General features: G+C 40.5%; 1 protein-coding gene across 1 annotated transcript in view; it reads right to left on the reverse strand.

The window, feature by feature from the left end:
- Positions 1-17850, reverse strand: part of ADAMTSL1 (ADAMTS like 1) — a 409980-nt gene that overhangs the window by 33161 nt on the left and 358969 nt on the right.

Raw genomic sequence — 17850 nt, forward strand, 5'->3', positions numbered from 1 at the left:
TATTCCTTCCTGCTTCCCTTCCTCCTTCCCTAGGATGGAAGTAGTGATTTTAGGCTGAAAGAATGCTTGTATTATAGTCCTGGTTCTAATTCAAACTGTGAATGACTTTGACAATTCACTTATTCTTTCTGGGACTCAGTTTCTCAACTATGAAATGCGTGGGATGGATGACATTTTCTTTTAGATCTTGTGAAGGATGGTCTAAAGGTAGAAATCATACGATTAGGAAGTGGACTGGATATGCAGAGTGACAGAAGAGTCAAGGATGATAATGAAGTGAGCCTAGGGGAACGGGAAGATAGTGGAGTCCTTGGCAGTTAAGAGCAAAGTTAAGAAGGGAAACTTTTTGCTGAAAGACAATGAATTATGTTTGGGATATAGTGAGTTTGAGATGCCTAGGGGATGTCCTGTTAGAGATATCCAGAAGGCAGTTGGTGATGCAGGACTAGAGAGGGGCTAGGGATGGAAATACACATCTTCATCTTCCTAGAGGGGATGATTGAACCCATGGAGACTGATGAGATAACCAAGTGAGAGGGGATAGAGTGCAGTGTTTTGAAAATCTGAGGAACTGTGTGTGGGAGAGGGATGAGACTTATTCTATTTAGCCCAAGGGGACAGAGCCAGGATTGATAGTTGGAAATTATGAGGAAGAACTTCCTAATAGTGCTATCCAAAAACAGAATAGCCTGACTCAGGAGATAATTAGTTCTCCTTCACTAAAGGTTTTAAGCAAAAGCTGGCCACTTGCCTGGCACGTTATAAAAGGAATTCTTATTCAGGTATGGACTAGATGGCCTATGGGGTCTCTTCCAACTCTGTGATTCCACAACTGTAGACACTTGAAAAATGCTTATTTACTTGACTTATGAGGAGTGCGTGTATACGTGCACGTGTGTGTGTGTGTGTGTGTGTGTGTGTGTGTGTGTGTGTGTGCGCATATACACAGTTGTTGTTCAATCATTTCAGTCATGTTTGACTCTTGATGATCCCGTTTGGGATTTTCTTGGCAAAGATACTGGAGTGGTTTGCTCTTTCCTTCTTCAGCTCATTTTATAGGTGAGGAAACTAAAGCAAACAGGATTAAGTGACTTGCCCAGGGTCACACAGCTAGTAAGTGTCTGAGGTCAGATCCAGATTCTCTTCCTGATTCCAGGTCTAGTACTCTTATCTATTGTGCCACCTAGTTGCCATATAAATGTGTGTGTGTGTGTGTGTGTGTGTTTATTCTATTTTCAGTAAATTAAATATCAATGCACCACAGCTCTGTAGTTCTCATTCAGAGGCTTAACTTCATCCTATTTTTGAGTATGGTGATCCCCAGATGGAATCATGATTGCCTCTTCCCTTCCTCAAAGAATTTTTCTGGGATACACATCCAGAATTCAAGACAAATAGACCAGATGAGCTACTCTTCAAGCCTGGGGAGCTTTAGGACTTGTGATAGACATACCCATACCAACATTTGTGGGCCTATGTAACTTAGGGAAGATGACTTCTTGATTCCCTTCAGCAGATTAAGGTCTTTTATAAAGAGGATGTTGACTAGTCAAGTGTAAATGCAGGAAGAACTGAAGAAGACAAAGCTGCTTGAAGTAGAGTTATACTCTGTTCCTTTCTTAGCAAAAGCACTGGTAAAACGCATTTCCAAATAATAGGCTACCTGTGCCAGGGAAAACTAGCTACAACATCCGGCAAATGGTAATATATAGGTGCTTGTAGGAATGGCCCATATCTGTCCTGATTACAATGGGTGTCATCTGGCCCACTCTCTAGCCAACACCTGACATTTTATTTTCAACCGTCCTGCTTGTCAATTGCACCCTCTGGACCACTGGCCTTTGCTATTTGCTCCACCATTCCATATACTCCTTGTCTACCTCATAATAAAAATGGTACTGTTGCTGTTAATTGCTCCTGGAAAATGTATGACAAAAATGGTACTGTTGCTGTTAATTGCTCCTGGAAAATGTATGACAATCAGTTCCTCTATAGTTCTACTTCTATTCCTGTGATTTCCTAAAGTTTCCAAGGGTGGGGAACCTGTGGCCTCATGGCCACATGTGGACATCTAGGTCCTCAAGTGTGGCTCTTTGACTGAATCCAAACTTCACAGAACAAATCCTTTTATTGCGGATTTGTCCTGTGAAATTTGGATCTAGTCAGAGGGCCACACTTGAGGACCTAGAGGGCCACATGTTGGCCTTGAGGCCACAGGTTCCCCACCCTTGCACCTAAACCAAAGCACCTATCCATAGCCCATTCCCCTTTTTCATTAGCTCTCCCTATTACAGGAGTTCCTAACCTTGTTTTGTGCCATGGACCCATTGCTTGGGCAGTCTAGTGAAGCCTACAGATTCTTCAGAATCATGCTTTGTTGCCTACATTCATGATGGAAGAAAATGCTAAATTGTGGTTGGAAGTTTCTAAAAACAAAGATGTATTTTTGTTTTTCCATCTGAGTTCATGGATTCCAGGTTAAGGTCACATGCCCTATTAGAATGTAAGCTACTGCAGGGCAGGGACTGTCTTGTTTTTGCATAAGTACTCCTGTGGTGAGTACTTAAAATACTTCTTCATTTAAACACTGGTCCCATTATTTGTAACTTTTTATGCTAACAATGAAGCTAGTTCTTTACAAGCTAATCCTCTGCTGGCAAAGGAAATCTGGCACAGTGGAAAGATTAATACATTTTGAGTTAGGATTCCTACCGGGATTTTAATGACCAGTTCTGACCTTTCAGATTTTTGTGACCCGTGCAATCTCCTTGAGTCTCAATTTCTTCATCTGTAAAATAGGAACACTGGTACTTGACTGACTTGCCTCATAGGGTTGTGAGGAAAGTGCTTTGTAGACATTAAATCCCAGAAAAATGTGAATTATCAAAAAAGAGAGGAAGGTTTGGTTCCTGTACTCTAGCCAGGTTGCTCTCATCAATGTGTCTCACACATACCAGGCTTCCTGCCTTCATGCTTTTGCTATTTCCCAAGATGCTTTCCCCTGTCTTCTGAGCTTAAATTTCATCTATCCTTCAACACTCAGCTTAAGTTCCAACTCCTTTATAAAGCTTTCTCCCACTACTCTCTGTTCCCCAATCTCTCTATTTTAAAAATTCCTATTATCAGTACCAACTCACTCTTTACTTGGTTATAAATTATCTTATGTTGGACTTTAATTGTTTCATGTACATCTATCTTATTTAAATCTAGACGACAAGGTCCAGGTCTATCCATACCTTAGGTTTCTTTTATAACTTCCAAAAGTGCTTGGCAGAGTGGTGGCACATAGTGCCAATGTAGTGGGTACTCAGTAAACGCTTGATTTATAATTTTATTTCTGTTACTATATCAACAATCAAAATGGCTATCAAGATTTTGTTTTAGAACTCTTTGGGAAATGGCATAAAGTAGAAAATAAAGATGAGGGAGGAACAGGATCTGAAACTTTGGAGATGAATTTATACTCTGGGGAAAACAAAATCTTTCCCTCCACCTCACCCACTCAACAGCATGAATCCCCAACCTGAAGTTTCAACAAGTAATCATCTGTTTTTTCTTTTACAAAGTTTGTCATGCCTTTCCTCATAACCACACTTTCTCTACTATAATTAACTTTTGACACACCATCATAACTTGCCCTACCATCATTTCAAAATGAGAAGTCATGTTCATATAGTGGCTATTCCTACAAGGATCTCAGGGCTGGCAACAGATTGCCTGGGGAACAGGGGCATGGAGTTCCTCATTTCCCCATGGATGGCATCTCAATACTTGCCTGGTTTTCCTGATGGCAAATCTTCCACCACATTCTAGCTGGCCATTTGGGGGAGGGCATTTGAGCCTGGGAATCATATCCTTGTGCCAGAAAATGCGCAAAAGAGAGAGCAAGTGCAAGTGATTTTTTTTCCCCTCAAGATCCCTATTTCCAGGCTATCTGGATCTTTTTAAAAAAAGGTTTTGTCTGAATACCAGTGAGGGCCCTGAACAGTGGCTGAGCAGGGAAAATTTACTGCCCTGACTTCAGTGGCCAACTATTTTAAGTGTCACTTCTGCTCTAGTGTCTTTCTAAATTTATGGATGTGAGCACCATTCCAAGAAAACTTCTGCATGTCTTCCTGTGGCTTCCTCATAAATGCTGTCCAAGATACTTATTTGATTTTATACTGAGTGTTATAGTGCTTCCTACCACTCCTCTAGAATTTCTCTTCTCCAGGGTGCATTTTGTTTAAAAAACAAGCCAAAAACAACTAGTAACAAAAGTACAAACATAAGCAACCAAACACATTGATCAAGAAGGATGGCTTTCTGCTTTGTTACGAAGCACACTGTGGCTGGGGCTAGAAGCTTTGGGGAATCTTAAAATGCATTATTATCACATCATGGAAATTTATCCTTCCAGTATGGGTAAGGAAACATGCCAATACATATCTCAGCATTTTGAAAATAAGTGGTCAGATAACCTTGTTATTCTCCCACCCTCAGCATTCTCTTTGTTTCACTATAGCTAGGTTCTTGTATCACTTTTTCTACAGGTTTTCAGCAGGGTAGGCCTCCATCACAGATTACTTTGAACATAACCTTTGATAGTCAACACTGGCCTCCCAGTTCTCACATTTTCCTTTGGAAAGGAAGAAATGATCAGTTAGCCTTTTGGAGCCTTCACAGTGAAAAATGGCTTTCTAACCAAGTGGCCTAAGATATTCATCAACTGTCACCTCACTCCTCTGTAAATGGGCTCAGGACACACCTTAATCCAACATGTACTCAGATAATTAGGAAATGGACAAGTTGAGATGAGAAATGAAAGTAGAGGTAATAGGTAATTAAACCTGTGCCATACTAGAGCTTAGAGATAGAAATGCTCTGGCAGGACATCTGAGCCAAACCCCTGGACACATGGTTTCATTTAAAATCATTATCACTATTGACAGACGTTTACTGAGTACCTACTATTTTGCCTACTGTCAAGAAGCATATGCTCTAGTTGAGGAGACAGGACACATAAAAATGATAACTAACACTACCTTTTAAAAAGGATGGGTTTTCAGAGCTATATTTAGTATGAGATGACTTGGCTTTGCCCAAGGATGCTTATAATAGGCAGAGGGTACTTCTGCTCTGTTGAAGACCTCTGCCCCATTGCCCTTTCACCTCTTGGTTCTCCCTCAGCTCTGTATCATACAGCATCGTCTGAAGGGTTCCAGCTCCTTCCTGAGACTGCCTTGTCCAACTGCCATATTCCCCTTCCTGCTAGCTCTCCTCTTGCCTACGTTCTGGAGTGGGAGTCATCAGCCATACTGCAGGCTCTGGAGAATGGCTTGCTTTTTTCCTGATGTGACTGCACCTCATGGAGGTAGATTGACCTCTGCCTTCCCTCCCTCCCTAGCAGACAGAATTTTCCCATTTAATTCTGTCTCACTGGGTTTTATAGGAGTTTGGGGGTGGATGGCAGAGGCTTTATAGAGGTTGTAGGACTTGAGCTGAGATTTGAAAAATAGGCAGGATTTAAAAAGTAAAAGGGAGAATAGCAAAAGGCGGGAGAGGGAAATGCATACAAGTTACTATGGAAACTATGAAACCAGTTATGGTGGAGTTTGTGTTGGGAAGTAGAGGAGGATAAGAGTATAGAAGTTGATTGGGGCCATATTATGGTAAGCCCTGAATGCCAGACTAAGATGCCCTAAGAGATGGGGCTTAATACCACTTTCTAATATGCTACAAAAGCTATCTCACATCTTCAACTAGTATTAAAACTGGTATCTGACCTCTTCTTTCTTTTCCTAAGCACAAACATAGTTACGAGTAACAATGACCTGTCTATTGTCCTGCTTAACAAGTTTCCTGATCTCTCCCACATTACTGAAATGTGGATATGTGATATTCAATTACCAAATAAGATTTTGTAGAACAAAATTCTGACTTGAAGGCTCTTCTAAGACATGGTGCTTCACATACAAATAAACCAAAAAGATTTGACACCGATGGCCTGATTTCCTAAATGCTCCTATTTTCAGATCACAGAATTTCAGAGTCACAAGGAACATCTTTATCCAACTTATACCCCCAAAATGTCACTCTACTAACATACCTAGAAGATGGTCATCGGGCCTTTGAATAAAGAATTCTAATGAGAGGGAAACCATTATCTCCTAAGGCAGCTCATTCTACTTTTGGATAGATCTAGTTCTTAGAAAATTTTTCTTTCTATCATTAGTTCATCTCCCTGAGACTTTTTCCCATTACTCCTGGTTCTGCCCATGGGAGCTAGGCAGAACAAGTGTAACCCCTCATCCACATAAGAACTCTTTAAATATTTGAAAGCATCAGCAATATCAGGTTTCCACCTGAGTCTTGTCTTCTCCAAGCTCAGCTTTCCTAGTTTAGTTAACCAGTCTTCCAATGGCTTGAGCTCAAGGCCCATTACCGCACTGTTACTGCTTATTGTGCTTTAATCAATCAACTCAATAAACATTTGTTACATATACACTATGTGCCAGACATTATGGTGGGCTGCAGGGAAATAGACAAAAACTTGAGTAGTCCCTACCCTCAAAAAGCTTATATGTTATTAGGGGCAACTAACATATACATGTAATGACGGAGAGTTGGTCAGGACATCTCAAATATTTGATTCCCCACTCCCATCCCCAGCCAAGCTTATGAGATCACAGAAGGTGCAGGTAACAAAGACAACCTTGTCCAATGGATTTTTAAAATGGGTTTTCACTTTGTTACCATTTTATGAAGTGTGAAAGTATTGGCTGGTCAAGGATAGGCCGTGTGCTTGAAGGTCAAAGAAAAATAAGACACAATCTCTAGATAATGAGTCACTGAAGATAGTTCCAAGAAAACGGAGCAGCAGAGAAGAGAGCTAACCATGGATTTAATGTTGAATGAGCCCTAGCAATTGAGAGTTGGGTTGTAGAAAAAAATAGACCCAAGGATACAATCTGAGTGACCTGCTTAATAGAGACACTGTCCATGGGGTGGAGTAGCATGAAGATATCCCAAAAACAGAAAGGGTATTGGATCTCTTTGGTGTCAGTGTGAGTTGTTTTGGCCCTATGTGTTCCCTATGCCTTACTACAGCTGTATACTTTGCATGGATCTACTCAGCACACTAGTACTGGATTTGTGGAAGAATGGGTCCCAGATCAATGGGGAGAGGGAAGAGTGTTTTATCACTACTGTTTTTACTTTGCTGTTTCAGTAAATGCCTTTGCTTTGAGATAGCTCTCTCTACTAGATGACTACTAAAGAAAGATATGTGTACTAGAGAGAGCTCAAAGACTGTAGTTTTGGCAGTGAAAGCTCATAGAGCACCTTGAACATATCAAAGTAGTCACCCTCTGGGGTGGTGATTACACCCAACCTGCCAGTCTGAGATTGGAGAAGTGGCCTGCAGTGGTCCTATACACACATTTAAATAAATGAAAAATATCACCAAAACAGATACAAGGAAACTTTAGGGATCAGAGGAGGAAAGGCTTCATGTAGAAGGTAGCAATTTAGTTGAGCACTGAAGGATTCTAGGCATTCTCAGAGGTAGAGATGGAGAGGGAATGCATTTTAGATATGGAGGAGGGGGAAGAAGCGAGTGTAAAGGCTGATGAAGATAGGAAGTTATGTGCAAAGAAGAGTAAGTAGTCCAGTTTGGCTCGAACATAGAATTCAGGAAAGGGAGTGATGTATAATAAGCCTGGAAAGACAGGCTGCAGCCAGGTTGTGAAGGGCTTTAAATGTCAAAGAGAGGAGTTTGTACTTTCTCACTGGGGCAGCTGTGTGGTGGATCATTGGACAGTGTACGCCTGAAGGCAAGGAGCCCAATTAGGAGGTTATCGCAATCGTTGGGGAGAGATGATGAGGTCCTGAAGCAAAGAGCTGATGATGGCTCTAATTTTGTGAACCTGGGTGACTGAAAGGATTTTTCCTTGACAAAGACCAGGGACATTAGGAGGAGGGCTGGGTTTGGGAGGAAAGATAATTAATCCATTTTTATATACGTTGAGCTTAAAATGCCTATGGGATTTGGCAGTCTGAAAGGTCCAATAATGTATGACGTTATATTTATCCCAATTAATTTTTATCTTACTAGATTTTATTCAGTATTCTTGCCTCTTAAGATCTTTCTGCATACTATTTTTAATGTGTTAGTTATCCCACTGAATCTTTTAAAGTGTGTAAAGGACCCATGAAGCTTACATTTAGTGTATGATCTTAGTTATTTTACAGTATGCATACAAATAGCTCACACATTCTCCACTCTGCTCCCTGCTTTTTTTTTTTTAAAGAGAAAGAGAAGTTAAAATAAATTAGTGGTCAAGGTATGGTGGAAAGAATAATGGTTTTGGAGTCAGAAGACCTGGGCTGGAATTTCAGTTCTGTCACTTCATTTCTGTGTGACCTAGGAGAAGTCACTTTTCTTTGAGGCAGTTGGGACTACATGATCTCTAAGATCCTTTCCAACTTTAAAGTTCCTAGTTCATTACACATTTAATTATGTGTGCTTCAATGTTTTTCTGCTATTCCTTCTCCTTTGGTAGCAAAGAGCACATTTTAAGAGGTCTGTTTCTTTGCTTTTCTTCATGGGGCCGCACCCTGGGACTGTGGGTCTGGGCATATTCTGCCTAGCCACAGAGTTTTTGCTAGCACACTTCTGATTGTAGGGGAGTCCAAGGCCACAATCTCAACTCTGGACAGGGGAAAAAAATACCTTTTTGCCTAATCTCTCAGGACAGCAAAATTATCTGTTGCTAGGTTAGCAAATACCTTGCAGAATTCACCTTAGGGTCCCCAAGAGCTATGCAAATTGGAGCCTTTTCAGTGTTACTGAAGGAAATGACCAGAAGACTTCGGCCAGCATGCACAAAACCCTCCAAGACTGTCTCTCCCTCACTGCTGGCTGGGCGTGCTGCAAGTGGAGTTGTTATCCATGGAATGTCTTGGATCTAATTGGGCGCGTTGCCCCGGGGAGTGTGTTCATGCTGTTGAGTGAGGCTGTTGTATATGTTGGCTCTGACCCCTCGAACCCCCAACTGGGGAGAGAGTGCGGCCACAATAAGCTCCTTTCACCGAAAGGCTTTACTCAGCAAACTCAGTGCTGAATGACTGCATGAATTTCTCTCCTTCCTGTAAATCACATGGCAGGAGAGTGGCTTGTACCATTTGGCATTCTATGTAGCCAGCATGACATGTGCATACTACAGTTATTTGTCCTGGCAGGCTGCTGATAGGTTTGCTTACTGAAATAGACAGTGAAGGCAACATGAGGAGAATGGCTCTCTGACCTTAAAACATAGAATTTTCTACCTCTATTTAGGAGATCATTTAGTACCATCTGCTATAAGATGTCCTGGTTTCTGTCACTACAGGAAGGGAAGTGAACTGATTTATAGACTTTACTGCTTCCATCAAGCAATGAACTCGAGAATATAGCTACACTCTCCACTAGTAGAGACTGCAACTCATCCATTCCTCCTTCTCCTGTGAGAACCTTCCATAAACACTCAGATAAGGAGGATAGAATGTTTTGAATACTCTAGACACTGGGATTCACCAGTTTTACAAAAGTGGGCTCTCTGCAACAAAGATGGCTAGCAAACAAGAAAGCAATCTATTTTCTCTCTGATGTGACTTCTCAGTGCCCCAAGCAATTCTCTAAGACTTTGAGTGGCAGAGGGGGTGCAGAGTGATTCCTTACCCATGAACTCTCTACATCAATGCAAACATAGGCTTCATTGGTTTAAAAAAAAGGTCTTTCCTGCTGTGGCATTATATGGTTCTTGGATGGGGGGAGTATCCTCAAAGAGTTGTGAGGAAAGTGTAAACCTTAAGTCAAGCTAGAAATATGTGCTATGATGATGGTGATGCTGCAATAGCAGTTCTTGAAGACTGGGTCTCAAGATTTAGTTGACCCAAAGTCTTAGAAGTCATGCTGGAGGAAATAATATCGGCATTGGGACAAATCAATACAAAGAGAACAAAAACTCCAGGTGCTAATTCAATTCTGGTTGGAAAGTATTAATCAAGCACCTACTATGTGATATTTCTGAGACCTGATAGGAAACCCAAGAGTAGACCATGTCTCTGTGAGGATAATTTATTAAAAAGAAACAGCATAAGTAAAAACGGGAGTTGGAGGGTTGTATATTAAGAAGGTATGCTCACATAAGGAAATAGAAGAACCAGAGGGGGAAAATCTGGCAGAGAATATTGGGTAAAGATCAGATAAGGCAGGAACAGAAGTAATTTTGTCATTGATGTATACTGCAGACTACCTAGAGAAAAACAGGAAGTAGATAAGGATTTGGGGAAAAAATTGTAAGCAGGTACAAGCTGCCTTTGTGATAATTTTATCCTTTATAAGTTGGAAGAATCAACAATTGAAATGCTGTTCTGGATATGATTCTTACTAGAAAACAGGAACTATTTTCTGGGGGATGGGAAGAGGCTGGAAATAATGGGAAGTTTGGGTGGAAATTATCACTCTCATAGAATTTGTGACAGAGGAGAGAAAATATGGGCAAAATCTAGCATGTACCTAAATTTTGGGAAAACAGATTTCAGTGGGTTCAGAGGAAAGATAGAAGAGATCCCACAGACTCAAGAGACAGGGCATTCCAGCCCAAGAGGGATAAGAAATGTTGAAGAATAAAATTCTGAAGATACAAAGAGAAACAAGTTTAATGAGAAGGAAAAATTGGATTTTTCTGAAGAGACCTATATGGATGTACAGGGAACCCATCAGCCAACTTAGATTTAAGAAAAGAAACGTACAGAAGATGGAAACCAGCCAAAGTAACAAAGGATGAATATAAGTTTGGCGTGGTAAGAGTTGTGTCAGAAATGCTAGAGCTCAAAAAGAGCTTCGCCTGGTGAGGGGAGCTAAAGACAAAATTTTTAAAAAAGCATTGGGGCAAGATGGCAGAGTAGAGGCAACCCAGGTGAACTCTGCCAACATCTCTCTCCAAAAACTTTAAAATGATGCCTCAAATAAATTTTGAAAGGGCAGATCCAACAAAAGATCAGGGTGAGACATCTTTCCAGTCTGAGACAACTCAAGAGGTCGGCAGGAGAGGTCTGTGAGCCACAGTGGGAGCCAGCCTGGAGTACACACAGTACAGCACGAGTCACAGCACCAGCAGGCCCTGTAGTTGGTTATAACAGTGGCAGCAGAACTTCAGGAGCTCTCAGTCCAGAGACTGTAAGAGGGTCAGACAACTGGTCAGAAAGAGATCACAGGGGACCCTTTGGTGACACTGGGCCCAGCTTGGTGATGACTAGCAGCTCTGTTGTCCATATCCGGTTCTGGGTCACAGTTCGAGGGCAGAGAGGAGTGTTAGCACTTGTGGCTGCAGAGGAACAGGGGATTTTCCTGGGTAAAGACCAGAGTGCAGACCAGGAGAGCAGTCATCCCATATCTCTCCCAGGCTAACACCGCCTTGGAAGGACTGGAGACTTGCAGATCCCCAGAATTAGCTCGCAAAAGAGCAACACAAAATGTCAGAAGCTTGGGACAGTGCCTCCCCAACCCCAGGTGAGCAGAGGCCAACTTTAACGCAACATTCAAAGTCAAGAAATTGTCTGGAAAGATGAGCAAAAAAATAAAAAAAGAACTTGCCTATAAAAAACTACTGCAGTGGTAGTGAGGATCAAGACACAAACTCAGAGGAACACAACATGAAAGCAACTACAACCAAAGCCTCAAAGAAAAATGCTAATTAAACCCAAGCCCAATGAAAACTTCTGGAAGAGTAAAAGAAAGAGTTAAGAATGATAGAAGAAAATTTGGGAAAAGAAATGAGAGTGATGCAAGAAAATTATGAAAAGAGAATTAACATTGAAGAAACGAACTCCTTACAAAGCAGAATAGACCAAATGGAAAAAGAGGTATAAAAATTCAATGAGGAAAAGAACTCCTTAAAAAACAGAAGAGGCCAAATGGAAAAGAAAGCATAAAAACTCACTGAAGAAAATGATTCCTTAAGACTTAGAATTGGGCAAGTGGAAGCTAATGACTCTGTGAGACATCAAGAGACAATAAAACAGTCAATAGAATGAAAAAAAAAAACCAGAAGAAAATGTGAAAAACATTATTGGAAAAACAATCAACCTGGAAAATAGATTGCAAAAAGATAATTTAAGAATTATTGCACTACCTGAAAGCCAAGATTAAAAAAAAAAAGAACCTAGATATCGTATTTTAAGAAATTCTAAAGGAAAACTGCCTTGGTATCTTAGACTAAGAGGATAAAATAGAAATCCCAAAATGAAAACTCCCAGGAATATTATAGACAAATTCTAGAACCCTGACATGCAGGAGAAAATATTGTAAGCACCCAGAAAGAAACAATTTAAATATTGTGGAGCCACAATTGGGATCACACAAGATTTAGCAGCTTCCATGTTAAAGGAACATTATATTATATTCCAGAAGGCAAAGCAACTAGGATTACAACCAAGAATATCTGTCCAGCAAAACTGGGGAAAAGTGGACAATTTAATGCCATAAGAGGACTTTCAAGCATTCCTGAGGAAAAGACCAGAGCTTAATAGAAAATTTGACATTCAAACACAAGATGCAAGCATAAAAAACGTGGGATTCAAAAAAGTTAAACTGTTTACATTTCTACATGGCAAGACAATAATCTAACTCCTAAGAACTTTATCATAGTTAAGGTAGTTAGGAGTATACATAGACAGAGAGCACAGGTGTGAATTAATTATGCTGGGATGATACCACCCACCCCCTCCCCTAAATGAAAGGGTGAGAAATGCACTGGAAGAAGGAGGTAGGGAGAGGTAGAATAGGGAAAATTTCTCACATAAAAGAGACATGCAATGAAGAGCTTTTATAGTGCAGGGGAACATGAGGGGGTAGGGAGAGTGGTGGGCAATGCTTGAACCTCTCTCATTGGAATTTATTCAAAGAAGGAAGAATACACACATGGATACTCAGTTGGGTATAGGAAGGGGATAAGAGATATGGGGAGAGGAGAGATGATAAAAGGAAGGGAGGATTAAGGAAGACAATGGTCAGAAGCAAAAGAGACTTTTGAAAGGGACAGCATAAAAAAAGAGAGAGAAGAATAAATAGAAGAAAATGGGATAGAGGAAAGTACACAGTTAATCATAATCATGAATGTGAATGGGATGAGGTCACTCATAAAAGGGAAACAGCAGAATGGATTAGAAATGGGAATTCAACAAAATGTTGATTACAAGAGACACACTTAAAATGAAAAGATACACACCGAGTTAAAATAAAGGGTTGAAGCAAAATCTTTTATGCTTCAGCTGAAGTAAAAAAGGCAGGGGTAGCAATCATGATCTCAAGCAAAAATCAACCTAATTAAAAGAGATAATCAGGGAAACTACATTTTGCTAAAAGGTACCAAAGACAATGAAATAATCTAAAAAAAAAATTTTGTAGTAAGTTTCTCTGATAAAGGCCTCATTTCTCAAACACACACACACACACACACAGAGCGGAGTCAAATTTATAAAAATAAGAGCCATTCCCCAATTGATAAATGGTCAAAGGATATGAATAGGCAGCTTTCAGAAGAAGAAATCAAAACTATTTATAGTCATATTAAAAAATGTTCTAAATCACTATTGATTTAATTTTAAATTAAAACACCTCCTATCAGAAATGACAAATGCTAGACAATAGGTACATTAATGACCTGTTGGTGGAGTTGTGAACTGGTCCAATCATTCTGGAGAACAATTTGGAACTATGCCCAAAGAACTATAAAGCTGTGCATAGCCTTTGACCCAGCAGTACCACTATTAGGTCTATACCCCAAAGAAATCAAAGGAAAATGAAAAGGATCTATATGTACTATCTATCTATCTATCTATCTATCTATGTGCTCTTTTTGTGGGGGCAAAGAATTGAAAATTGGGGGGATGCTAATCAGTTGAAGAATGGCTGAACAACTTGTGGTATATTATTATGATGGAGCGTGCTATAAGAAATGAGGAGGGGGGTGGTTTCAGAAAAAAGTTGGAAGATCTATATGACCTGATGCAAAGTGAAGTGAGAAGAACCAGGAGATCATAGTAACAGCAATATTGTAATGATGATCACCTGTGAAAGACTTGACTCTCTGATCAAAATAATGATCCAAGATAATTCCAAAGCACTCATGATAAAAAAAAATGCTATCCACCTCCAGAGAAAGAACTGATGAATTCAGTGCAAATTGAAGTATAATTTTTTCACTTTCTTTCTCTCTTTTTTTTTTGTGAAATGGCTTACATGGAAATATGTTTTGCATGATTTCACATAGATAATTGTTATTATTTTGCTTGTGTTCTCAGTAAGTGGGGGAAGGGTGGGAAGGAGGGAATTTGGAACTCAAAATTTAAAAAAAACTGTTGAAAATATAAATAAATTTTAAAAAAGCAACATTGGAAGAAAAAGGAAGAGAAAGATAGAACTTTTGCATGGGATGGACGAGATAATAACTGACAACAGAGGAAGGCAGAGCTGCTCCACTATTTTTTCTTTGCCAAGGAGGATGACCTCTGTGCTGGAAATGACAGAACACAAATGACCAACAGGGAGCTGATATGGAACACACGGCTGCTCTCTACATTTGAGTTACTTGGCCCATAGAAATGACCCCGTTAGTTAGGAAATGAACGGGCATGTGCTATTGCTGAGCCTCTGTCAGTGATATGGGAAAGAACATTGAAAAATGAGAGTGCTACCACGTGTGCAGAAAAGGACAAACATCCAGATTTCACCAAAAAAAAAAGGAAGGGAAGAGAGTCAAACTATTGGGCAGTGAACTTGGCTTCAATGCCTGGGAAAATTCTAGAACAGATCATTAAAGAGATGGTTGGAGAACATCTAGAAGAGGATGATAACAAGGGGCCAGCATGGCTAAAGGAAAGACCATACCAGACTAGCCTTATTTCCTCTTTGGGCAGGATTATTAAACTAGTAGATCAGGAGAATGCTGATAATGTAGTTTGCCTGGACTTTAGCAAAGCATCTCATACTATCCTCGTGGAACCCATGGAGAGATATAGATTAGAGAAGAACACAATTGGATGGATCTAAACTAGTTGAAAGGCTGGACTCCAAGAGTGGTTGTTAATGATGCATTATCCACATGGGAGGAGGTTTTTCATACATTGTCTTCTCTCTGTTAAGTTACCACTCTAGTGATATTGGCAATAACCTCTGAATTGATCCTTTTGTCTACAGTTCTTCAATCCAACCTCTGTAGCTTCCAAAATGGTATTTCTTTCTCTTTTTTTGGGGGGGGGGGTTAGGCAATAGGATTAAGTGACTTTCCCAGGGTCACATAAGTGTTATGTGGCTGAGGCCGGAATTGAACTCAGGTCCTCCTGAATCCAGGGCTGGTTCTGTATCCACTGCACCACCTAGCTGCCCCCTTAAAATGGTATTTCTAAGACATAGATCTGAGGCAAGTTATTGGACTTCCTTGAGCCTAATTTTCCTCAGTAATAAAACGAGGGTGTTGGAATAGATAATAATAATAGATATCATTTAAATAGCACTTTAAAAGCATTAGATTATGGTAGCTTAGATTTAAAGCTGGAAGAGACCTTGGAGGGCATCTGGTCCAACCCTCTTATTTTAGAGATGTAGGAACTGAGGCCCAGGGGAGGTAAGTGATTTTTTCCCCCAATGTCCCTTAAGTAGTAGGAAGCAGAGCCCAGGTCTGGACTCTCATTCCCAATCTACTGTTCTTTGAATTTCACAACTTCATGATAAGTGATCTACAGGATTAATTATCCCCTTTTTACAGATGAGTGAATGGCTCAGAGAGATTTTAAGTGGATTATTCAGGGACATTCATGTTCAAAGTATCAGAGGCAGGATTCAAACTCTGATTTATCCTGACTCCAAGTCCAGTCTTCTTTCTGAATAGAGCACTGGAACTGAAGTCAGTAAGCCCTGAGTTCAAATCCTACCACATACACTTACTAGCTGTATGGCCCTGGACAAAGCAGGTGAGGTGCCAGATGTCCTCATCTGTAAAATGGGAATAATAGTAGCACCTACAATGTAGTATTTTTTTAAGGATCAAATGAGATAACATGTACAGCATCTTGCAAATCCTAAAATACATCAATGCTAGCCATTATTATTATACTGCTCTCTCCCGTCTATTACACAAGCTCTAAAACTTATGATTTTTTAAACTGGTTTCCATGACTCTCTTCCCTCTACGCTCCAGTCCATTCTCTACAGCAGATCACGTTCCCTTTCAATCATATCACTTTCCTATATAATTTTCAATGGTTCACCACTGGTTACAGAATAACCCCTTGGACTGGTTAGTATTCAAGACCATCCATAAGTGGGCCCCAGTTAGACATTAGCTTTCTAATTCTGACTTCCTGTACTTCCTTATGAGGGTTGTCCACTTCAGCCAGACTCATCAAATTCCTGTCCTTGGTGCACTCATGCAGAGACCTGTTCTTTTTTCCTTTGTTCACACCATTTTCCCCAAATAGAGCATTTATGCCTATGCAAATCTTCCTCATCCTTTGAGGCCTGCCCCAAGAATGTAATAACGAGGTCTTGGTACATCTTGAATCACTGAAGGTACTCAAAGAATTGTGACCTGACATCATCTCCCAATCCATTCTCACACAGCATATAGATCATGGCTTGTGTCTAAAATCATGGAGACGTGGTGACGTTCCCTGCAGGAGTCCATTCCTCTCAGGTACTTGCATGCAGGGTTTTTTATGGGGACTGACTCACTGTCTCGTTTACATGGAGCAGGGCTGACTACAGATTAGGGTATTAAGATGTCCCTTAACTATTAGATTTAAACACCGGCATGAGGAAACAAAGAACTATAAAGCAGCATTGGAATGTCACCACATAAACCACAATAAACTCTTATTGCCCATGGCTAGCAGGAGACAAAATATTATTCCAGAATATGAGAGACAGAAAGTAAAGCTATTTTGGGACAGTGCATGTTCATTTTTCCAGGGGACTAAAGGGTGCCATAGTGGCCGCTGACAGTGATCGAACCTCCAGAAAGGGAAACACACACACACACACACACACACACACACACACACACACACACACACACACAACCAGGGCAATTAGGTGTGTGATAAATCCTGTCTTGGGAAGTGTTGAATCTAAATAAAGAAATCTGTCATGTACACATGAATCTGAAATAGGGCTCATTAGAAAGTGAATTTGCTATCTTCAGTCTAAATGAAATGTGCAACCATATGCTTTTATGTGGATTTTGATGCATATGACAAAGCCAGCAGGTAATGCCAAGTTTGCAACCATTATAGAAAATAAAGCAGGTCCGCATAGGGATCTGCAAAATGGAATGAGCTTTGGGCACTGGAGTCAGGAAGACCTGAGTTCAAATCCAGACTCTAAGTAACCCTCAGAAAGTCACTTAACTGCTGTCTGCCTCAGTTTCCTCATCTGTAAAATGAGGTCCTTTAGAACTTCCAGCTTCAGAGGCAGTGTTCCCTCTCATGCTGCCTGGGTGGGGATTGGTATATCTAAAGGAGGGAAGTTTGTGAGAATGTGATGGGTATTGTAGTTCCTACAGGCCTGAAATTAGAAAACAGAGCCTGGTGTTTACCACTAGAATGCTGGGCCACACAGGGCTGGCCCCAATTATAAAGGCAGAGTGGAGATTCTCATTTCAGTGTTGTTCAGGGTTGTTGTTTTTCAAGGTTCTCAAAAATTCTGAGAGAATCTTATTTACCTTTCAAACCCTTTGGAAATCATAAAAACAAGGCTAAGACGATTCCATCATCCTCCCCTTCTTCAGGTCATGAGGTATGAGGGTCCCAGTTGAATGAGAAACATAT

This window comes from Phascolarctos cinereus, unplaced genomic scaffold (genome assembly GCF_003287225.1).
Source record: "Phascolarctos cinereus isolate Bilbo 61053 unplaced genomic scaffold, phaCin_HiC Scaffold_4;HRSCAF=312, whole genome shotgun sequence".
In the NCBI taxonomy this organism is placed as follows: Eukaryota; Metazoa; Chordata; class Mammalia; order Diprotodontia; family Phascolarctidae; genus Phascolarctos; species Phascolarctos cinereus.